Source organism: Lasioglossum baleicum, chromosome 16, assembly GCF_051020765.1.
Source record: "Lasioglossum baleicum chromosome 16, iyLasBale1, whole genome shotgun sequence".
In the NCBI taxonomy this organism is placed as follows: domain Eukaryota; kingdom Metazoa; phylum Arthropoda; class Insecta; order Hymenoptera; family Halictidae; genus Lasioglossum; species Lasioglossum baleicum.
The window spans coordinates 10,537,539-10,562,911 of record NC_134944.1 but is presented as its reverse complement, the minus strand read 5'-3'; the positions used below and the strand labels follow the sequence as shown (position 1 = coordinate 10,562,911).

The window sequence follows — 25,373 nt, the reverse complement described above, 5'->3', positions numbered from 1 at the left end:
GGGCTCCTATCCGTTCTCCCTTGCTCTCGAGGGCTTTCAAACACTTTTATCCGGCGAGACGCGGCCACAATCGTTCCTTTCTGCGCGGACGGTGGAATCATAAAACCCGATCGTCGACCGCGTAATCAAGCTTCCGCGAGAACGACTGGGAATATCGACGATAATCGACAACCGATCGCGCCACCGCCGACGACTCTCGTATCACACCTCTTCTCGATTTCCTCCATTCACTGAAATAAACGCGTTAATTCGTTCCCGCGAACGACGGGACTCGCCCGCGGTTTCCATCTACAGTTTACGCTCGAACACACCTCTCCCCACCCACCCACACCCCCGGCTATCTTATGAAACGGTTGTCGGTATCGCTATACTACTATTCGATACAATGTTCCGCTCAATGGAAATTGCCCCTTCGCGGAATATAGAAATGCACCTATTACTGCGGGTGTACGTTTCACTGCGGTATTTTTCCCAATGTGATTAAAATACGTAATAAATTTGTACAATCCAATGAGAATGTAGTCGATCATTCTCATATTTTTATAATCTCAGGTTCTGAAAAAACGTTCCGTAACTGTTCAATGGAAATTGCCCCTTCGCGGAATAGAGAAATGCACCTATTACTGCGGGTGTACGTTTCACTGCGGTATTTTTCCCAATGTGATTAAAATACGTAATAAATTTGTACAATCCAATGAGAATGTAGTCGATCATTCTCATATTTTTATAATCTCAGGTTCTGAAAAAACGTTCCGTAACTGTTCAATGGAAATTGCCCCTTCGCGGAATAGAGAAATGTACCAATTACTACGGGTGTCAGTTTCACTGCGGTATTTTTTGCAATGAGATTAAAATACGTAAACATTAATTTTTACCCTGAATAAATTTGTGCAGTCCGATGAGAATGTAGTCAATCGTTATGATATTTTTATAATCTCAGGTTCTGAAAAAACGTTCCGTAACTGTTCAATGGAAATTGCCCCTTCGCGGAATACAGAAATGTACCTATTACTACGGGTGTAAAAGTTTCACTGCGGTATTTTTTGTAATGAGATTAAAATACGTAACAATAAATTTGTACCCTGAATTAATTTGTGCAATCCAATGAGAATGTAGTCAATCGTTATGATATTTTTATAATCTCGGGATTTGGAGAAACATTCTTCATAAAAGGTGAAAATAACACCGTGTTTCTTCTATCTCGATCACCAAACAACAATTTCGACTTTGGGATGCGCAATGTTGAAGTCAATTTTGCGGTCCAGTTTTCTAACAGACCTCCACCGACCAACAGGCACGACATATAATTTTGAAACACCCTGTACGTGTGCAGCCTCGCTCTCGAAACGAGGCTGGTATTACAGAAATCGTGGGAGCCGACTGGCTTAAAATATCGCAACGGTCGTCGATACCTGGAGCGTTATCGGGATACCGAGCGGGCTGTATTAGCGGATCAAAATCAGAGCGAGTAATAACGAGAGGTTGGAGGGTGCGGGTGCGGGGGGTGGGGGGCAGTAATAGAGGGACGTGTAAGTACCTCGGAAAAATGGAAAATCTAAGACGATATCAGTTTAATGTCCAGACCAAATGGCGTCTCGCTTGCCGTTACCCCCGAGTTCTATCTCCCACTCCCTTCGCTCCCTTTCTCCCTCTCGTTTTCTTCCGACGACGAGTGAAGAAAAGAGCAACGGCGCGGGCGAGGGTTGGATTTCGTCGTCGACGGAGCGGAGGGCGGGTGGCTGACGTTATAACAAGACGGTGCGCGCTGCTGCTGGCACCCTTCTTACACAGACTTACCCGCCAGATAGTTACGTATTAGTGGGCGTTATGAAACGATTTAATAAACGTGCATAGAGGAAGAAAAAGAGGAAGACTGACAGAGCGAGGAGAGCTGCCGAGGAATCTAATCGAATATATCAGCGTTGCGCCCCGTAACGAGGAACCATTCCGTTCCGAATGAATGCGTTCATTTTATGCTTCTTCTTTCGTACTCCCGGCCGGGAACACCCTTAAGGAATCCTCTATAAGCTCGTCTCACGTTCGCTCGCCACCCTAGTCTCGCCGGCCAAGTGGCTCGGCCCTGCTCCGGCGCAACAGTGAGTCAAAGTGCCGTCTCACCGACCTGAAAACGACTTTTTGTACATTTTTAACGGGCAATGTTTCACCCATTACCTACCATACATGATTTTTAAACATTTATAGCTAAGAATTTCTTAATCAACTGCTTAACCCTGTTTAAAAGATTTATAGATATTCACTGTGTTAGTTATCAATTTTTTCAAACATGTTTTTGACAGTGCTTCTTGTGAACACGTTGGTCTTGCTGTCGTTTCTGATGTGACAGCTGCTCATTTAACCGCCAGAAACAAATTAGACAACGAGTTTTATACTCTGGTTCAAGATTTATAGTTTTTATTTCACAATTATTGAGACTATGAAGTTGGTTACATGAAAATTGATTCGATAGATTTTTCTACTCATATTGTAATAAAAATTGCACAGGATCTAGATAAATAGAGCCTTGTAATTTTTGGAAGGTTTTTAAGTAAACATTTTAGACGCTTTTAGTGCTCGGTAGTTTTAGTGTTATAGCAGTAAAAATTTCTACTACTATACCAGTATAGTATAATACTATACTATAGGATGCAATAAAAAAAATGTTTCACCTTGAAATAAGGGTCAAGGTGAATTTTGCAATTCATGCTATTCACAATTACAAATGGTAATTACAAAATTGTTGTTTCACTCGTTCCACTTGCAACGAATTATACTATAATTATATAATCTTATATTTCAAATGTGCACATATATGAAGAAATCATTATCAAAGCATACCTGTACCTTCTCCCCATACAAACATGATTTTCTCATTCGAAATCCAACATGAATTTGTTCTTTGATGAGCTACAAGACTGTTGTAACGAAAGTGATACAGATTATTTGAGGCTATGTCTCTGACACTATTTTCTCGTCGAAGGTCACGTGAAGGTCACATGAAGGTCACATGAAGGTCACATGAAGGTCACGTGAAGGTCAACATATCGCACATCGTTGAATTTGTTTTCTGTTTTCTGAGCTACAAGACTGGCGTAATGAAACCATGTAGTTCCATTTAAGAAGTACTTTGATGGCAAAAATAAGCGAAATGTTTAAGATGGTCAAGTTAGGTGAAATGCTCTGTATATTATTTTGTAAATTTAACACTGTCGGTCCTCAAGGACTGACACAGCGTTTACAGCGTGTTAAACCGTAATGTCGGATGAGTAGTGACAAATACAGTGGGTTATTTCTGTATCATTACTCCAGTGCTCATATCTCTTCGGATCTGTACCACTCCTGTTCTTGTCTTCTGGCTACCTTCATGATCTAGAGAACGAACAAAAGTTGTAACAATCCGACGTTGTGTAACCAATTTCGAAATATTCTTCAGAGTCACTGCAGCGTACCGGTGTCAGGATCTAGGGCACTGGTTCTTAACCGGTGTTTCGCGAGCTTTCTGCAAGTGTTCCGCGAAATATATTTCCTAAAATATATTCATTCCTACGCCGGATGTTTTTGTTTGTTTTCTGGATCATTAATTTTGGTGTTCCGCAAATTTTTCATATAATCAAAAGTGTTCCCTGACTTCAAAAAGGTTAAGAATCAGTGATCTAGGGGTTAAACGGGGTTGATTCGTCAAGCGATTATTGTAACACAGAAGCAAATTGGCAGTCGACCGTGGTCCCTGAAGGGTTAAAACTTATGTGATGCTTGCGAGTCGCATGATTCACCTAGTAGATCGCTGAAGATCGGTACAGAAATAGGGCAAAGGGGAGCAAAGTCGATCTCGGCGAAGCGTCACGGAATGGCAGGGGTCTGAGTCTTAGGCGAGCCTGCCAAATCGAACGGGACCGTTCGAGGAGTTTTCACGCAGGCTTGCGTTTCCCAGTGGCTGGTCGTGCACGCGTGTCGTCTCGAGGCGGCAGCCTGGCCTGGCCACGTAAACGCCACTCCGGAAAATGTCTATAAAGAGAAACGTTGTACATCGACGACGCGTCGCGCGCCGGTATCGGCGAGGCTCAAAGGATACTACAATGTTTACCGAGAGCAGGGGAGCGAGACAGATAGACGGATGGATAGAGAGGAGAAAAGTAGGGGGTAGGGTTAGAGACCGAGCAGTATCGGAGCGAGCACACACGCTCGCTGTCGAGGCATGCCACTTGTGGGTCTCTCGTGCAAACCCTTCCCTTAGACCTACGTACTTCGCTACCTACTCTATATTCCGTTCGACGAGCGTTACCGTTAGCCTGCCCCGTGCGAGCACTCGCACCTCGGCACCTGTAACACCACCCCCAAGCATTTCCGGCCGCCTACTCGTCTCCCTTCAACCCCTCGACGTCTCTTCGACCATCCACCCTCTTCGGAGCTGTCCCGAGCAATGCCTCTTCCTTTTACCGCTACCGTCTCTATCTTTGCTCCGAGGCTACACCGTCTCGAATACGATGTCGTTGTCACGCTCCCACCCCCGCGCTCTATCCTCCCCTGATCTACACACCCCCTTCGCACACATCGGTCTCCCGTCGCTCCCGCACTCGCCGGAAACCGCACCGATACATCCGCGTGAATGAAAACCAACGACAATCCAATTATGTCGGGACCAATGCGATGCCGCACGACGCTGTCTCCTCAGGTGCGCGTTCGACTGGTCCCCCAGGTGTCACAGTTTCGGATAGTCACTGTTGGTCACGTCGATGGGCGGACGTTATGCTATTTTTGCAGCTATCCCTACGACGCACAGTGCGTCGGAATGCCCGTTTTTTGGACAAAATTCCATATCTTAAAAACTATGAGTCATATAAAAAAATGATTGATTAATTATATTAAAGAGCATTAAGATCAAGTTTCAAGCAAATCCGACCACAAATAAAATATTTCTCATACAAACGTTGCAACCACTTTTCACCCCCTCGGGGGTTGAATTTTTTAAAATGCCGAAATAGGTGTTTGATCAATTATATCAAAGAGCATTAACACCAAGTTTCAAGCAAATCAGACCACGAACAAAATATTCCTCATATAAACGTTGCAACCCCTTTCCCCCCTTGGGGGTTGAATTTCGAAATATCCTTTCTTATCCCTTGTATAGATCATAAAGGAAACCTCTGTGCAAAATTTCAGCTTTCTAGGTCCAAGGGTTTAGCCTGGGCGTTGATCAGTGAGTGAGTGAATGAGTCAGGACTGCATTTTTATATATAGAGATGAAAATTTTCAAAAAATGCTGGAATATAATATTGAAGACAATCGACGTGACTTTTCAAAAATGTCCCAAGATGTTCCTTAGATCATTTGGAGTAATTTGTTCCTCTACCAATATGTTCTTCGCGGCTTCGTTGAACAGTTATTAACGAAAAACACGTCCGCCATATTGGTCTGACAAGCTTTGGTTCTTGTTTTACGTTAATAACTCCTGAACAAAACCTCGAAGAACATTCTCGTAAAGGCAAAAGCTACTTCAAACGATCTCAGAAAACCGCCCCTTTCAAGTACAACGTTTTCGAGACACCCTGTGGAAGACACATAAAGCAGGAACAATGACAGATCGGGAAAAAAGGAAAGAGTTCTTGTGTAATCAGAAGTGATCTCGCGTTCGCCGCGGAAGATTCAATCTACGATAGTACGCGTTCGTCGGTGGTCGCGGTAAGTTTCCTTGAGTGAAATGGGGGATCGATTTATGCAGACGAAAGTACACTTTCTTCTAGTTTAAGGGAATTTATGAGGTGGATTGTTATGATTCAAGAGACGCCATCAAGAAGTTTGCTCCGGGATGTACACTGGGCCACACCGCGGGCTCTCTTTCTCTCTTACTTTTACGGCGTGATCATGCTTCTCTTTCGGTGTGATCAATGTTTCGACGATCTTCGGGAAATAGTTTTATGGTTGTTCACAATGCGCGGGACAAGATTCTCCGGCAGATTCCGAAAAGTTTTTAATTCCGAATTTGTTGCTACGTAAATGAAGTATACGACCGGGTCGTTCCGAAGTCGCTTTTATTACCCGGCACTGCCAGCGTCGTAAACTGAGATTCTTAGACAGCTATACGACACATTTTCCTCGGAACGAGAGACGCAAATGGACGAAACGCCGTTAACGGTCATCGTTCCGCGCACCAAAAAATCCATTTATTTATTACGCCGCGTGGAAACGGATGGGGAAAAACACGCGAATCCGTTCCGCCCTGCGTCACAGAATAAGGCAATTCGCACCGGTGCTGATTACAGATTAATTTCCAGGGAAAAATGTCACTCCTACGGACAGTTAAATCGACACATAAATTTTTTAGTGCAGCGCCGTTCCGCGAACGCCTTGTACGAGGCCGCGGAGGAACGTTCTGACTAATCTTTCCTTGTTCCACTGAAACGAGGGTACTCTCAGTTGGAAGCATAAGAAATACTTTGTGGTTTCTTTTTAGGAGAGGAAAACAACGTAGAATCGCGATGGGGCATTAACTCGTTTTCTTCAATTTTCAGTAAACAAACTGTACGAACAAGTAGATCCTTTATTGCATTAGTTTAGAATATTAAAACAATGGACTTTTTTAGATGTTTATGCAATTCGCAATTTTTGTAGACGTAATTTGAGAACGTGGAGTAAATAGAATTTTAGTTTCAGTGGCAGCCTTTGTACCTTTGTAGCATTTTTTTAAAAATTATCAGATGCTCTAGTCTAATAATCAAGGAGTTCTACATTCTAAGATTACCGAAACACCTGTATCAATACAGGCTGTCTCAAAACTGTTGTACCCGGAAGGGGTGATTCCTTAGGTGACCCCTTAAATAGTGAATTTCAATTTTTTATTCCCTCTTTTGCTCTAAACGGATAAAGTCAGTAAAAAGTTTTTACAATTCAATATAATTTTAGTTTCCGCCATGAAAAGTTTTATTGTAACTCGAACGAGCGAGTAAAATGAGTCCATTAGATTTTTAAGATGTCATATACACCAGGGAAATGCAGATCTCCAAACGTTCACACGTTTCGGTTTGATTTTTTTGAATATGGGATCTCTTTGCCAAATCGATCACCTTGTGACGTCACCATCGGCGATTTTATAAATTATGGGGATGGGTTTAAATCGCCATTTTGCCGATTTTGAATTTATTTAGAAATTACAAGCTTCCAATGTTTGCAATTTTTTACCATTTTGACGAAAACCGACTTCACTTGCGAATTTTTTATCTCGGGAACCGTTCGCCCGATTGACCTACATTTTCTTTTGTTTTATTCAGAATGGATTGGGCTGTCCTAAAATAATTTTTTCAACCTCGCTAATTAACATTTATAATGTTAATAAATGTATACAAATTCCTTTTTCGCGTTTTCTTCGATGATGTAAGTGCTTTGAATTTACGATTAATCTCTGATTTCGTATAAAAATGTTGCAATGCGCGGTGCTGATGATATTCTTCCAGAATGGAAAATACACCCCAATGTCTCGTCGCACAATTTGGAAGTTGCACCCGAGCAGGTTCTCTCGCAGAGAAAGTTGAATATACGGGCCGGTCAAGCGCCGAGTTTTCCCCATTTTCATTTCCCCACTCAGTTTATCGTCGTTTCTCGCTTCCCCCAACGACGCGATGCAGATGAAAAACGCGCGTGGGTGTTTAACATTTCAGGCAGCATCGCGCGAAAAAATTTCGCGAGGCGTCCAACGAGAATATTCGTAAACCGCACGAGACAACGCGGCCGCTAAAAGGTTCGCCTAACCCGAACGGCTGAACTCCCTCGTACTGTTTTTCTCGGCGACTGTTTTCCGGCGGATTACTAATTTCGCGTAATTGGGATCGCGGGAAAGTTCCGTCGCACCGGTTTCATGCCGTTTAAGAAAAATATTCTGGGTTTGAATGCGTTTTTTTTATTTTTCGGAACTTCGTTCTGATGAACTATTCAACCTTTTGACAGTTAAGTTGACTCTCTTAGTAGAAATTTAAGTGCAAGGCCTTTATGAACTAATAACATTTTTATAATTGATCCTAACGACCTGAGTTTTTTTTAGAAGAATTTTTTTACTACGTATGTAGATTTTTAACTCTTTTATTTTAATTGGTATTAACGTGTAGATTGACTTGCTGCTGTCCATGAAAGTTAAACAAAATTGAAATCACTTGTTTACTAATAAGTAGACCGCGGATCTTCATGCAAAATAAAAAATGTTTGCATCGATTGCAGGACACAGGAGCCAAATAAACATTGTATTCTTCTTTTAATTGTCCTATTAAGCTGGAACTAATACATTGATGTCCTTAAATATTTTTAACATGTTCACTGCTTTAAATTTAAATTGTGCTTTGAATTGTAAAGTGTCCATTTTCCCCATAAATGCATAAAATCCGCGGTCTACTAGTAAGTGTAAAAATGAGGAAGACAATATTTGTTGTAGCAACTATTTTCGTGACTATTCATATCAAATCATATCATATCAAAGCGATAATGTTAGAAGGCAATATTTTGTAATGAAACATACAAACCTACCCATACAAACATGATTTTCTCGTTGCAGGTCACGCGAAGGTCACGCGAAGGTTGAATTTATTTCCTTACGAGCCACAAGACTGTTCTAATAAAAATATGTAGTCCCACTTAAAAAAAACTTCGATGAACTTCAAATCTCGATGAAGGTGACCTTGAGAAAATTCTCTCTTTTCCTCTGATCTTTTTTCCTATCGCAAAAAATAATATAATACAGATACAATGACAATATTGGTCCCTGATTTTCATTTACAACTCGAGAACATTTTCGTAAAGGATAAAGTTACTTCGAATCACTTCAGGAATCACCCCAAGTGATTTCAAGTGGAACCTTTTTGGAGCACCCTGTAGAATACTCATAAAGCAGGAGCAAAATTACAATTACAGTGTGTAAAGAGGAAGGTTCAAACAATAATCTAACACTTTTCTCACGCAATTGTTTCAAACAAAAATTGCAGGAATTAAAAATTGAGAAAAGTGTTCCCGATTTCTAACCTTTTTGGAACGAGCCCCCCGTTCCCGAGATCCTTCGGGAACCCGTGGATCGAAACGACGTTCGCCGTTGGGGGGCGTGTTATACTGTATAAATTATGCAATTAGGCGTCATTGCTGACGGCGTCGCTTTCTCGAACCGAGCCTAATTCGAACATCTAGTGCCTGAAGGCTGCGCGCGAGTTACGTATTCATGACTTCAAAGCGTTCACGGTTTAGAGTAAACACGCGATTTCCATCGCGCGCATTCGCACGTTTCCGCGGAACGTCGCGCTTGTATCGTCACCGTCAAATCGACGGTGTGCTGCGTCGCGTCGCGTCGGAGGTAAATTAACTCGCGTCTAAATCGAGCACGGGTCGCTTAATTTACTTCGGACCAGCGAACGGCGGAATTTATTTTCGGAATCCATTGCCGGCTCACCGCTGGGGGCTTCGTCGGATAAATTACGCAATTATCCTGATCCCTTCTCGCGATCCGTTTCGTTTATAAACCGTTCGAATTCTTCCGATATACGCGCCACGCGTACAAATTACACGGCTTTTTAAAACCGCCGGTTGAATCTACCGATTTTATTAGAGCCTCTAAAATCAAGTTTACGACGAGCACCGTGTTGGTTCGAGCGCCGCCATTCTGCAGACATTTACCGCGATAATGTTCCCTCGCTTGTAACGGATTAACCCTCGAGCAGATCACAGGGACACATTACGGCGCAGTTACCGCCAGATAAATAGCTGCTAAATAAATAGCCGGTGGAAGCGTCTCGTTCGTCACTCAATTGCGCATGTTTGTACAAATATACACTTTTAGATGGGTTGAACGAGCAAATGTCTGGTTTAATACGCATGACGGATTGACCGCAGCGCCACTCTTAATGACTACGCTAACTGTACCGATTACTGCGGTAACATTCCTAATTTATTCCTAATTTATCATTAAATGAAAATACGTGCAAGCATTTCATGGAAGAACGATGTGCTTTTCCTCAAAAATAAATTAGTGGCCCTCGAAACCTAATACAACATCAGAAAATATTAAAAATAAAATCGATATCATTTTGTACGTATTATTGCGGATGAAAAAGAGCTGTATACTAATTACTGCGGATTAGAATTCGAAATATATGAGCCACATAGAATATATACATCCGGAATACAGTAACAAACAGTTTTTTTATTTATCACATTTTAAACGAATAAATCTTTTATTAATTTTAACATCATAGTATAATATCACATACATAACATCACAATAACAGAGGTAGTAACACTATGCGAGGGAAGACTGTATAAAGAATGCGCAATCATGTGATACATAATATTTGAAATAATATATACAGTGGTTTTAAGAAAATACAAGGATGAAGTGAAATAAAAATCATTGAATTAAAATTCTACATTAAATATAATTTTGTAAAACGTTTCATATGTATGTATAACCGAGAAAAAATTATTCACAGGAAATTTCTATCACGCTACTTATTATAATAACAATAAGTTATATGCACAGAGTGGAATAGGGAGGGTAGTAATTTTGTAAATTGAAGTGTATTTTTAAGACCTCTTAAATCACTTAAAGAATCCGAGAAGAACGGAGTGAGCAAAGCAATGTATGTATTCTACAGTAATTTAATATTGATTGAGGCTAAAGTTAATATAAGTACTTGATGCATTCGTCCACTACAGTTTTAATAGATTGCCTTAAAATTCGCTTATTTCTGTATTTATAGAATTCGTTCCATTTACGTGTAGTGGTTTCCCGTTCCTTCGCGAATTGGAAAGTTAATATTTAACAATTTCCTTTTAGAGGCAATTACTACTTTGCAATGTCATTCGTCGTTAAATCAAATTTAGTTTTAAAGTTTCCTAATTTATATACACTCTACAGTCTTCGTTTATATCTATATTTAATTTAAATAAAATAAAATTGGACCTTCACACTGTCTTATACAAGCTTTTAAACAAATTTTGTATTGTTTCCTAATACACTACACTCACATTTATATTCGAATAAAATATTTGGATCTTCACACTGTCTTATACAATCTGTTAAACAAATTTTATACTACTCTTCGCCAAATAGTGTAACGCTAGTGCAGACTATTAAATTTCCTAATTATATTATTTCTATACAGTCTTACAGAAACAATATCAGCAATTAGGCGAACAAAATATAAGGGTTAAATCACGTTGAACTAATTCAGTACCACGTCCCCCCTACGGAATCACGAAAGCACTTTTTAACAGTCTACGATCGTACGTTTTAGCTGTAAGATGGCGTCAATATATCAGAAAGGATAATCGAAAGTTAAACGTTACGGTTGCCATATAGTAAGAGAGAACGGGCCCGTTGCTTTATGGAGACCATAATTCGTTCGACGTTTCCTCTGGTTCTATTACTTCTTCTTTGTTCCCTGTACATTATTTATAACAGTAAATTGCGGAACTAGGACCCGAGGTAATTAAATCCCGCGCGTCGAACGAGATCTATCGCAGCTAACTGGTTCTCGTTTCTCTCATTCGTGGCGCGATTAGCACGCCTTTCCTTTCTCTCTCAATCTCCTCGCTCCCGTGTTGCTTCTCGACGTTTCGTGAGCTATCAGCCAACAAGTAGGCTACTAATCAACACAGAAGGTTGGCAAACAGCGAAAGGGGAGAAGCTGATGAAATATTGTATTTTACACTTGATCTACCGAGCACTAAAAGCTTTTACACTATTTTACAAAAATCACAATATTTATGTAATGTAGTTTAGTGTAATGTAGTAGCTTTTAATGTAGCTCTTCATGTCAAAGCATTCGAGGCAGTTAAAGTAGGACTTTGATAGTTTGAGACATAAAGAGAATGTAACTTTACAGGGTTGTTCACATTGGAAAACATGTGATTTAGCAGCCAAAAATAGTTGGAATGGTTAAATACTGTACAGTGACCACTGTAGCCTGATTGTGCACCTCTGGAGCTGGATCTTGACACATTTGTCAAGGTCAAACACTTTCTAATCGCACCCTAACAAAAGTCTCAAAGGAACTATGGGTCTCGCGTGTGAACTACCGTTCTCTTAGATTAGAAAACGACTAAAGTTTCAAAAACTATATTGTATTCCATTCTACAGGGTGTAATGCAAATTACTCCTCGCAAACGTAAAAATAGGACTTCTGAGGACGATCTTTTATCCAGCGCTACTGAAAAACCCCATTATCGTGGAAAACGAGAGACGACAATGCTGGAAAAACGAGTCTGCCCCCTTAAAGTGCGACGTAGCTTGGCCTAGGACAAGCTGGGAGCGTTGAACGGCTCCGTCTCCCGCCTCACTGGGGATTCCTCAGGATTTCATTCGTAGCTGGCGCGTCGCGACGGTAAGAAATTTCGATTAGCCAAGGTTGGTGATTACGCGGGTAAAAGCAGAGCGCGGCAACGTAGAGGATGCAACGGGTGGTAAACGCGGGGATTACCGTCGGCGATGGTCCCATAGGATCGACCTTTAACTGACCTCGAAAGAAGGGACGACACGGGAGAGATGCAACGCGAACCAGCGTGTCCTGGCTGATCTGTATGTATCCGGCGTCCCGATGTTAACACCGCTGGAACCGCCGCATGATTCCGGAATTCGCCGAGGTCTAATCCCGCGGGAACAAAGTTCCCTCTTAGTCAGGGACCGAAGCGTAATTAACGTTCGTACTACGTGACCGGCCAATCGGTGACTCTCACGAGTCATAGCAGCGCCCGGCTGCCTCTCTGTCCTCTGTCCGTCGCCGTCGGAAACGGCCCCGGCAATCGGGCACACGTAGATCGATCTACTCTCGGGTTTCCCCCCGCCCTGCCACGGAATCTCCGAAATTTGCATCGGTGATCGGCCCCGAAGTCCGTCCATGAATTGCCGCGATAGAATAATTATCGGGGAATTCGGATGGAACATCGGCCTGTTCCGAAGGATCCGCACCGTTTTCGCCGATAGTACCCGACGTACCGGGAAGGAACAGCTCGTTCCGCATTTAAATATTCATTTTCTGTCCGCGAGCCGACCCGAGCGGCCAACTGAAACATGCAGAGCCCGCTGTTCGAGCGAATGGTCACGAGTCCGGTCAACCGAGGCCAACAGGAATCGAAATGTAAAGAAAACTGATCGTGAAGGATTCAGGACGAATTGCTTGGCGATAATAATTGAAGCAAGATTGCGTTGGGAAGTGACGGGTGTTTTAATAGACATTGATATTGGTGAAGTATTGGGTCATTGCGTTGGGTTTTGGCTGCCAGTCCTCCTACTTAGCTGCTGAACTGAGGTGGAAGTATCAAGTGGGGTATCATGCCCATCACTCTAACACACGGGCCAGGTCGAAAATGGGAGAGCTGCTCTCACCCAGAGTAGGAGAACCGTTGCATTTGTTGTGGAGGGGCTCTGGCCCCCGGCGGAGAAGAAGTTGGTCACCCCTGGATCGAGTAGCTACCATTATTTGCTAGGACTCTTTGCCACCCCGGTAGCAATCGTCTAGGAGGCAACCCTATCGTTCTGGCACTAAGGAGGCTAGTGATCTTATTTACAAGACGTGCCATCATAAATGCATCAGATCCGCAGCCCAATAACAAACACTCCCACCAGTTCTCATCAACGCCGTATGCTCATCCGCTATTCCGTAATGCATTCGACAGACAGGATTCCGGTATCCGTCCGACTATCCGAGACGGATCTTCTTGCTTTTCCCGTGAGCTCTTTCTTGCAGCACAGATGCGCATTATCTTCTACATTTCTCCGGACGCATACGTCCGCGTTTAATCCGACTGTGACAGACACACATCCAGAGACAAACTTCGAGCCGTATAACAGGTACGCTGGCACGATCAGCAGTCCTCGCGTAGACACACGCGTATCGCGAGAAGACAAAGACAGCGGGAGCGACAAAGGGAGCAATGGGGTAGAGAAGAGTGGATAGAGATAGAGAGAGAGAGAGAGAGAGAGAGCTCCAGGGTTCGGGGTCGAAGAGAAAATGAGAGGTGGTAGCACACAGGCACGTCTTCGAGCTCTCTGCGACCCGGTTCGCCATCCAGCCTCCAGCTAAATCCAACTTCATTGCGGCCATCCGGAGCCCTCTCCTTCGTTCCTTCTCTTCGGGAATATCATTGAACGCCTTTAGAAATCTGGAACGCACGCTCTCTTCTCTGTTGCCGCATACCCGTCCGCCCCCCGCGGCTTCCGTGTCGGTCTTCCGTTTCCCTCCGTGCCTCTTCAATGAAAATGCCCGGGCTCTCCTCTCCACTCCCTATATTTCCCAGCGTTTTCGCGCTCGCTTTCCGCGGCACCCTCTTCTCGCGGAATCGCGGGCGCGTCGCAGCGCTAACCGCGTTTAAGATGGAATCCCTCTCGGCGTGTCCCCTCTTCTCCCGGGCATTATCCGCGCCGGCTTTCGGGACTTGGGACGCGACGTAGCTCTCTGTGTGCCCCGTCACGCCGAGGATTCGTTTCACGGGGAAGAAATTAAAGAGGCGACGGGAAGGTTAGGCTAGCCAGGCCTACGCGACGCTAAAAAGCTCGCATGAAAATCTACCTCTGTCCCAGATTCCTCTTCCCTTCTCGTTGAAGCCATTGATGACGGGCGAGCGTGACGTTAACAACGACGACCACCGCGACGAGTCGAATGCGAGATTACGCGTACGCCACGTTGCTCGTTACCGCGTCACCCCCTTTTACACGGATCCTTTTAAAAGCTTTCCCTTCGGTCCACCTACGCGAAAGGCTGGCCTATTTTTATACACCTGAGCACTCCCCGGCGATGCTCTACCGTCTGAAGCGAAAGAGCTTCGCAACGGATGTCTACCACCCGGTAGGATTTTGGGCGTTTCTTTGGGGATGTTTTGATGTCGTCGACGAGGGCTTGCTTGGGGAGCGTGGGTTAATATCGTGGCTGGTGGGATGGCGGGCTGTGTAGCACCGGAGTGGCTGAAAGGGAGCTTTTCCTCTTTTCGGTGAGACTGTTGGGTGTACAAATTAATTCGTGACCCTTTCTTCGTAAATAGGTTACTTCTTTCTTTCTTAACTAGCAGGGTGGCCTCGGAAATAAGCTGCGACAGTTGCTATGTGGTTACTTCAGTCTATAGGTGACGAGTCCCGTTTGAGGAAAGGGTGGCAGCGCTTTGCTGTGATAAAATCGTCAATGCTTCTTATACCCAACTAGGTATTTGGAGCGAACAGCGAGGAAGGGTTGTGTGCTTTCAATGCTAAGGAATCGTTATGCTTCCCTTGGCTACTTAGATGTTTTGTAAGCAGACTGCGAATCCTTACGCATTGGAAGAAATTGAAAACGCAAATTAAATCATTAAGGGAGGAAATAACATTCAATTTATTTTCTATTTATTGCAGTCGATGCAGACAATTTTTGTTTTGCACAAAGATCCGCAATCTATTTATAAGAAATGATTAGATTTGATTCGTGACAAAGATGTCACTTAGCGACTTCCACCCATCGGATCAAAAACAACTAAAATCGTTCAACTTTAAAAACACATAACTTCCGAACCAGCGAATTCCTAACGTTAAATTTTGGATTTTCGGCTTTTCCTCGCCAAAATCTACGGGATTGTATAATAAACAAATAACATTTTTGGTTTCTTAAGGTGAGGTTTAGCCACCGTCTGCATTATTTTTAAGTTACAGAAGCTACATAGAGAAGTTCTTTAAATTTTTCTTCTGTTTTGCATTTGATCCACTCATTTTTATTACCAATGCGTAAAACCCACAGTCTAGTTATGTCTGACGTTGAATTATAATTTGAAGGCACTATTTAAGTACCGGCTGGACAGGGAGCTACTTAGAGATACGTTGGGACTAGGGTTGCCATCCGTCTTGTTATCCTTGGATTTATAAGGATCCAGGATTTTCGACGTTACTTTTTGGAGTACAGTTTCGAATTTTGTTCAAATTTGTATATGTTGTAGTCTTCAGTGATTTGTGAAAATATCTTGAAAATTGTTGATTTTGCAGACGTGTGAAAAAAAGTGTCGCCCTTTTTTCATTAATTTATGAGAACTAACAAACTGATGAGAATGAGCTTTTATGAGCTTATAGTGAAAATATAAGAGTATCTATTAAAAATGTTGTCATTCGAAAAAAAATGTTTCTTTCACTATTTATGTTGCAATTATTTCAAACAAATGCAATGTTTCCATAGCAGAGAACTGTTTAAAAATTTGGAAAAAATGAAGATACGGTCCCAAGTGTCCCCTTTTAAGGACCTTTGATTAAAAAAGCAGCACTCTTTAAAATTGACGAAATTAAAATTAAAAATGGCCGCACACAGTGATCGAGAAATCTGATAACATTTTACGACAATTCCTGAACCACAAGCGATATTGCGACGTTTGATATCAAACTCAAAAAGTAGTTAAAAGTGTCCGGGTTTCGAACGGAAAAGTCCGGGTAGTTTGTGATCCGTCCTGGGTTGGCGATTCTATAGATGGCAACCCCGGTTGGGACTCGACAGGATAAGTTGTTTGAGCAAGTTCTCGAAATGTTGACGTAGACGCGGGTGCCCTTTTGTTCTACCTCCTTGAACGCCTCGCGGATGGAAATGAGAAGATGTTTAAAATCCAACGCATGGCTGGCCGTGTGAAAATTTCAGACTGCCGGAAGGCTGAAGACGATCCGCCGAGAGAGGTATCTCGTTCGTGAATGGTTGATCCCATGTTTGCGAGCTGCTAGATTAAAGGGTGCTTCGTAGGGCTCGGTTTGCTTACCTCTTTTCGAAAGGAGCCGGTCTCTCGCCGACCGGCCCGGTCCGAGGAGAGTCTTCGAGATTGCTAATCGTGTTTAAGAATAAACTTCGCCGGTGTCCCCCGTCGACGACGGCGGCGGCGCGACATCCGAGCGAGAATACATTAGCATGATTACTTTCGCGCACAATGCAGCCAGCTGCGACGTGTACACGGGACTCGTCTATCCCGCCTTCGGAGCGATATATTGCCCCGCTTCCTAAGATCGTTTGTTTTCGGGGCTGAATTATTCAGCCTTGGCTGACGTACGAAATCTTAACAACCGAATTCGCCCGCGGCTGCGCCGCCGCTACTTGTTTCCGCGTTCTAATAAACCCGCTCGCTCCTGTGATTTATGCGTTATTTTGCCGCACGTCGCCGTCGCGTCTTCGGCGTCCTTTCTATGCACCACCACCACCCACCTCCGCAACAGTCTCTTCCACCCTCGGCACGCATTCGTCGATTCGCGCCCGACCGGAAATACTCTTTATTGTTCCCTTCCTTCATGCATATTGATGAGACAGCCAACCCTCGTGTTCCAGGATAATGCCAGAAATAGATGAACACGAGGAATGCTGCACGCACCTACGACTCTAGCTACAAGAACTCTATTAACGTTACCACGGCTCGCTTATGCTAACGGTTCTACAGTCACTGGAAAAAGTATTCGTACTATTTGGTTGGCTAGAAAGTAATTTCGGTATTTTAAGGTGGAATGAAATCGAATTTCTTTATTGAAACCGACGAACTTTAATCAATAAAGTATTTTTTTACTTATTCTTCTTGGCAAAAGATCATCGAACAGAAGGGGAAATATGTTATTCGTTAAAGTTCATTGCTTGAATAAAAAAGAATTGGATTCTATTTCACCTTGAAATACCGAAATTACTTTCTTGCCAACTTTCAACCCTTATGTTAATAACCGCGTGTCCACTTTCAATTTTTATTTTCGAAACTACTGTAACAGTTTCGTTGACAATGGCACTATTATTGTAGTCTTTCTTGTGCTTGGATGACCAAAGAATGAATTTACATTTGCGACATGAAAAATTGTAGAATGCAACGTTATTGAATATTGCAGAAAATTTCGTTCATTGACACGAGTAATTTACGTACTGTGTAAGTGGCTTTAACAATTCAATCACTAATTGCAAATCAAAGTAAACAAATTCACGAGCATTTCCAATTTTCTCTACGAAGAATAAATTTCTTCGAAGAACTCTCTCTAGTAAAGAAAAAGTGCTTGCACGACAAAATATATTTCTTGAATAATTGTTTCAGACGGAAGTTCCGTTTTACGAAATTATATCTATAAACGCATACAATCTCGTTTTCATTTTTCATTTTTCATTTTACAATCATTGAAATTACGAAGCTGCTTACACGGAAATTGATTGAATTAATTTCTTTATCCAAGCACACGTGGTAAGAAAAATTGCACTAAATTTAAATAAATGTCATGTCATTTTGTCATTTTTATCTTTGTCATTTTTATAAGATGAAACGTTTTATTCGCTTTTTGTGCTCGGTAGGTTTAGCGTTAATAACGGAATATGTACAGTAATATGCATACGCAAATCGTTGAGATTATTGTAAAAGAGCTAATTGCAAAGTGGCGTCCAACTGGAAATAGTCTTTATTGTTCCCTTCCTTCATGCATATTGATGAGACAATCGCCCTCATGTATCAGGATAATGGTGGCAACACATAGTTGAACACGTGAAACGTTGCACGCACAGAGGGTGCAAATCGTACAAAGGGTTGACGAATTGAAGATGAAATAATCTGAAAATAATAATAATAAATCTCCGTAAACTCATGCTGTTTGATTAATACAAAAGCACAGAACCCACAATCTAGGTTCAACAGTGTACACGGAAAAGTTACAAACAAACTGTACCTAGCTCCAATCATTGTAACTGTAAAAACAAACATACAAGGGGTTAACAAGTTCAAAATGAAATAATATGAAATTAATAATAATAAATCTCCTCGAATTCTGCTGATGCATTTTCCTACAAATATACAGAACCCACGGAGTCGTGGCATCAGTGTTGACGGAAAAGTCCCTAGACAAAATTTACCTAGTTCCAATCATTGTAGCAGTAAAGAAAATCGTACAAGGACAACTCGAAAATTAAATATGAAAATAGTAATAATAAATCTCTTTAAACTGATGCTGTTACTGCTTAACACTAAACTTGTTTGGTTTTATAGTTTTCATTTCATCATTATTGAAATTATGAAGTTGCATACATGGAAATTGATCCGATAAATTTTTTCATACAACACATATTGTAATAAAAATTGCACAAGGTCTAAATAAATATAGACTCGTCATTTTTATAAGCTAGAACATTTTAATCGCTTTTAGAGTTCGGCAGGTTTAGTGTTAATTAGTGTAGCAAGTTCTCTCCCTCCTGGTTCGTCCCCACCAAACTCCAGTGGAATGTAGGAGGAGGTTAGGCAGATTAGGGGTAATATGAAGTAGTAGGAGCAAAATGAAAGTAGTAGGAGTAATATGAAAATATGTAGTAGGAGCAATATGAAATAGCTGATAGTGTCCCCACACTACCTTCCCCTTCTACGACGCTATTCCTCACGCTTCGACCTGGTCACGTGTCGCGTCACGTCTCTGACAGAGAGGGGGTAACTTGTTCCCCTCAATTTGTGCTGTCTCCCCTCAATTTTTGTGCTGCCTCCCCTCAATTTGTGCTGCCTCCCCTCAATTTATAGTGCCTCCCCTCAATTTGTGCTGCCTCCCCTCAATTTGTGCTGCCTCCCCTCAATTTATAGTGCCTCCCCTCAATTTGTGCTACCTCCCCTCAATTTATAGTGCCTCCCCTCACGTGGCGACGCTGGCAATAGCGATGTTTCTCATCCGAAAGTTTGAATTACACGGACATCGAGAAGCCCGTACAAGTCTCTCGGTGACCGAAGATCTCACGGTAAACTAGAGCCCAGATTTCGTCGACGGTGGTTCGGATTTCGAGGACGAGGTACTTGTTGAATTTAAATCTGTATTTTCGGGCAAGTTCGCGCGGCGCGCTTTGACGAAACTTTCGACGGGGAAAGAAGAGCACTCTCCGTGGAGCAGCGTGCACAGTAACTCGGTGTTCGGCGGGTCCGTCGTCCCGAGCCCGTGGGAGGAGTAGGAGGATTGCGTTATTAATTACTTTGTGTGACAAAGAACAACGTCTCTTGTGCCGCGGCGTTCTTCGTGGGCCAGAGCAAATTAGACTCCGCGGACGGATTTATGAAACGCGCCGCCCGGTATCAACTATTCGCGTTTCCTCGGAGCCTCTTTACTTTATCCGTGGTTAACATATCGTGACGCACAGCAAAGCTCTTCAAAGGCTGTTGGGATACAGTGTGCACGGACCACGAGAAAGAGGGGGGCGGGCCCGGGGTTTCCGAAGCTGTTTTGATAAGCTAGGATATATCGACCGGCTTCTCCCGTTCGTAGTTCCTGTCGTATTCGTCGTTGTTGTCCCTCGAGCGGGTCTACTGAAGAATCGATCGACGCCTGTAGCTCCTTTAACGGAAAAATTTCAAAGACTCGAGAACCTCTGAATGGTTCTTTGAAGTTGCCATCCAGTTCTCCACCTTCTCTGTCCTCCGCCCCCATTTCTGGGACGATGCCTCGCCTCCTTGCCTTCCCCCAGCCTGCCTCCTTCCTACTCTTCCTTTTCGCCCCTTTTCTCTCTGCTTTACCCTCTTCCGCCTCTTTCCTTCCGAGCTTTGACCATCTGTGCCCGAACTCTCTCTCTCTCTTGCTCTTTGGATGAGTGTGTGTGTGTGTGTGTGTGTTCGCGGCAGAAGTTTCGAAGCTACGAGGCTTTTATTCCGGGACTCCTCGGACCATTGGAAAGTTGGTGGATAAAGCTCGCTAATAAACCCCCGAGTCAAAGCGACGAAACTCCTTGCCGATGAAAAGGAGCGGATGAAACGGCAGGCGCAGATAGGGAAACAGAAACGGTGGAAGTCGAAGGAGCGCCGGCCGAGAATAACGAAGGAAAAATAATAAATGGACAGGTCCAAGGCGCCTCAAGGGGCATCGATCCCCCGCGGAGCAACACGGAACAGCGTGGTCTGCACCGGAAAATTTAGGGACATTTCGTTTGGTAACTTTTACGTTCACACTGACGCCTAGACTCTGTGCAGTTGTATTGAGAAAACTGCAACAGTTTAACATTAAACATCACCGGTCGAATTGATCGTTACCAGATTTTTTATTTTACGATTATTGATATAATACAAATAATTTTATAAGAAATATTAGTGAAGCACACATTACAATGGAAGCTCTGCACAAAGTCTAAATAAAATCGATCTTGTCATTTTTATAAGGGACCACGTACCTGTTACGTTTAAGGCTCGGTAGGTTTAGTGTTAAGGAGATTTATTGCTATTGTTTCCAGATTATTCCATTTTCAACTTGTTAACCTCTCGTACGATTTTCTTTGCGGTTACAACGATTGAAAATCTTTGTCCTCAATCAGTTTACAGAACTGGAAAGAACATTTATGTTTAAATGGTGGTCACGGAAGAATTGAATTTCATTTCGTTCTAAAATATTGTTTGAAATCTTCATCACGAGTCTGACTCGTTATTATGCGAGGTTAATCCCATTATGAACGAAAATACATTTTTATGCAACTCTTGTTCGTTGCAATTAAGGTACAAAATTCGTATACGTTCACCGGAAACTTATTAAAAAAAAAAATTGAGAGGTACAATGTCAAAATAGGACATGTTCGGTCTAATTCAATTTGTGACATTCAACGAGTTCCATTGTATGAATACTTAAAATGAAGTTTGCTATACAATTCTTTTAGAATTGCAGCTTAAAGCAGTTTGCATGTCTAAATATTGACAACGCGTGAAATGAATACGATTCATGTTTAACAGGTCTTGTCTACAATTCTCGTCACGAGTCTGACTTGTTGTGTCGACCTTATTGTCTAAATATAAATTACCATTTAATAGAATCGAATTTCAATTTAAACAACGTTAATAGAAATCTGCATGGACAAAGTGATGGGACATTGACGATAATTGCGTGGCACAAGATTCAATTAAAATTATAAAAACATTTTCGATGGTAAATAAATTATAAATCGTAAAACAAGAGAGAGTTTCAGAGTTTAAACAAAAATAATAGAAATCTGCACGAACAAAACTATGATACATTGACAATAATTGTGCGCCACAAGATACCATTAAGCGAAACTGTTCGAAATGTTCTATAGTAGCGATGGGTTCCTTTATTCTGCACCTCCTCAATTAAAATTATAAAAACATTTTAGGCGGCGCAAAGAAATTGTAATGCATGAACAAAATCATGAGACATCGACAATAATTGTGTGCCACTAAATACGATTAAACGAAACTGTTCAAAATGTTCTATGGTAGCGATGGGTTCCTTTGTCCTGTACCTCCTCAACTAAAATTTTAAAAAATTGTTAAGTGTAAAAAAACAGCGTTTTTTATAATCTGAAATAAGAGGGTTTTTTATAATCTAAAATAACAGGGTTTTTTATCATCTAAAATAACAGCGTTTTTTATAATCTGAAATAACAGGGTTTTTTATAATCTACAATAACATCGTTCTTTATAATCTAAAATAACATCGTTCTTCATAATCTAAAATGACAGCATTTTTTATAATCTAAAATGACAACAGCGTTTTTTATAATCTAAAATAACACTTCTCAATAAAATACAAAGATCCTGTGTTTGGCAATGGTGACAGCGAATCAGCACGCGATAGGTTCGTCCAAAAATTGAATAATTCAAAATCAAAGCATCAAGACATCAAATTCAGCATCAAAGACATTTCGATTGATCCAGCAGTTCCTCGAACGAGAAGAACATCAACAGAAAATCGTAGATGGACGGGAGAAAGCCACCATTTCATCGCAAAGTCACAGAATCCTTCAGTCGGGTGCACGTAGAGTTTCGGCAACGCGATAGCAAGAGCGGGTCCGAGGGAAAACAGATACGTTATTGATTAAAACGAGAGTCAGCGGAGAGGAAATGGCGGATGCAAAAAGAAAGAAAAAGAAGAAGAAGACCGAGGTAGGTGGGTGGGTGGCTGGGTTGTCGAATGTCGGTCGAAGATGAAAGTAGGGAAGGAACAGAGGGATGGCGTCCAGGTGGGAAGACGAAGAAACGCCTTGCGAGACGAAGTCCCCGTCTCACCCCTCACGAGTGAGGGAGGGTTGGCGCGGGGCTAGGAGAGGCGTAAAGCGTGCCAGCCAACAGCTGAGAATAAATTGGAATGTCGTCGAAGACGCGCTCGGTGCTGGTGTGCGGAGGGATAGGAGAGATAGGGGGTTGGGTGGAAAACCCATTGGGGATGATGCCGCGGGGAATTGGAACGAAACGGAACGTGGCTCGTTGGCTTTGTCCGTGTTCCGGCGCGCGATGCTTCCCGCCGCTACGCCACACCACGCCACGCCATGCCACGCCTCGCCACTGTATTTTCGCCAGCCGACTGATTTTTTTTTCAGTCCCGGCCAAGAGAAGAGAGATGTCCCCGGGAGTCCCCGACCCTCCGGGGACGTTTAATCGTGAGGAAAAAAAGCGGCTCGCGAGAATCGCCGAGTAAGCGTCGGGCACGGAGAGATTCGCGGTAGCTCGTTAATTCCCGATTGCTTTTGCTTATCCGCGACGTTAACGAGATTTAGTAGCCCTCCGAGATCATTTCAGCCTCGGCGCAGCGCTGGTTCAATTGTTAAGCGGCTCCCATTGAATAATCATCGAGGGCAGTCGCGTCGAAACGATCTGGATGAGGAAACAGCTGATCAATTCCGTAGCCGTGTCGGGCCGAAGTGTGCCGTACTGGCTACTCGAAGTTGTTTGCATAACACGCACTGCTGTTGACGAAATGGAAAATTAAGGAAAGTTATTGACAGCTTATCTAGAAGGAGTACATCGTTTTTTCTTAACCCTCTAACTCCAGCCAGTTCTAGTCGACTCGTCGGGAGCACGAATTTAGGGGAAAAAGCTACCCTCTCCCTACCAGTACCAGATTAGTCACGTGACATTGTGACACATGCACGACGATGGCAGAGTGAGGATGCAAGCCTAATATGCTTCTATTCCGATATAAGACGATGGCTCGGGACCTTCTTTCGCCGCATTTCGAACGAGGTCTGCGTCATCTAGGGGTCAATGATCCCAGCATAGCATACGGTGAATGGGTACTGCCAGATGAGATATCAAAAATATCCATTCGATAGAGTATCGCGGAAGTGTATGTTCTGCAAAATTTCAACCCTTTGCCTTGACCAGGGTGGTAGTCACAGGATAAAATGGAAAGATCAGTTTTTGGCCTATATTTCCTATTTAGTCATGTACGAAAATTCTGAGAAAAATCTAACAAGTGTTCAATGCCCAGATAGATACACCGTAATTAATTCAGATTTTTAGCTAGAAAATCTTGATTGTAAAAAATCAAGAACCTCAGAAAAATCGACATTGGAGTTTAAGAGCGACGTCATAGTTTTACTTGGAGGTGAATACTAAATATTAAATGAAAAAATTTATTCGAATTATTGCGTTTCGATGTTGCTTGCGACTATAGTATTTGTCATCTCGTTACAGTGTCTCGTCATTTATAGTGCAGTGCATTATCCATTCGATAGAGTATCGCGGAAGTGTATGCTCAGCAAAATTTCAACCCTTTATCTCGACCAGGGGGGGTAGTCACAGGATAAAATGTTAAAATCAGTTTTTGGCCTGTCTTCCCTATTTAGTCATGTGCGAAAATTCTAAAAAAAATCTAACAGGTGTCCAATGCCCAGATAGATACACCGTAATTAATTCAGATTTTTAGCTAGAAAATGTTGATTGTAAAAAATCAAGAACCTCAGAAAAATCGACATTGGAGTTTAAGAGCGACGTCATAGTTTTACTTGGAGGTGAATACTAAATATTAAATGAAAAAATTTATTCGAATTATTGCGTTTCGATGTTGCTTACGACTATAGTATTCGTCATCCCGTTTTTCTTTTACTTTTTAACCATGTCGGGACATATTTCTCTATCATGGCGATTTTCAAAAGTTTCCTAGAGCTACAGCGCTCTTTACACTTTTAAGTTTGACTGTTGAGAATTTAGTCAGAACACCCTTAAGAAATTGTTTTAACAAGAAAATTTTCAAACAACTTGTTAACGCTATTTGAGCTATAATAATAGCTACATCATCTGAATAGTATTCGTCATCTCGTCACAGCGTTTCGTCATTTATAGCGCAGTGGATTAACAGTAGAAGCGAGAACCAGCTTTGACCAGTACGATGTGCTGGCACTCTCTCCTAATCTCAGCCGGGACCACGCACTCGATCACCCGAGTTATCACTGGCGTCGCATCAAACTTTCAGCCCGCTTAGACCCGTGAAATATTTAAACACGCAAAACGAGCTACCGGCTACACGGGAACGTGTCCCGATCCTGGTGCGGATCTGCGTGGTCCCTCGTCTGTGGCCCGGTAACCGTAGAATCGGGCTCTCGGCACCAGTTAATTCCAAACTGGACAGAGAGTTGCGTGAACGTTAATTCCGTGCTGGTTCCGCGAGAATAATACACGAAGCATACCTGCGGGGTATGCAGGTACACCTTTGTGGTCCGAAGCCG

The 25,373-nt window shown here is 42.6% G+C and overlaps 1 protein-coding gene and 1 long non-coding RNA gene across 2 annotated transcripts in view; both read left to right on the top strand.

Annotated features, from left to right (window-relative positions):
* The window catches only part of Tmtc2 (Transmembrane O-mannosyltransferase targeting cadherins 2), a 547,199-nt gene that overhangs the window by 67,004 nt on the left and 454,822 nt on the right, over positions 1 to 25,373 (top strand). The window lies entirely within an intron of this gene.
* The window catches only part of LOC143216931 (uncharacterized), a 157,137-nt gene that overhangs the window by 110,082 nt on the left and 21,682 nt on the right, over positions 1 to 25,373 (top strand). The window lies entirely within an intron of this gene.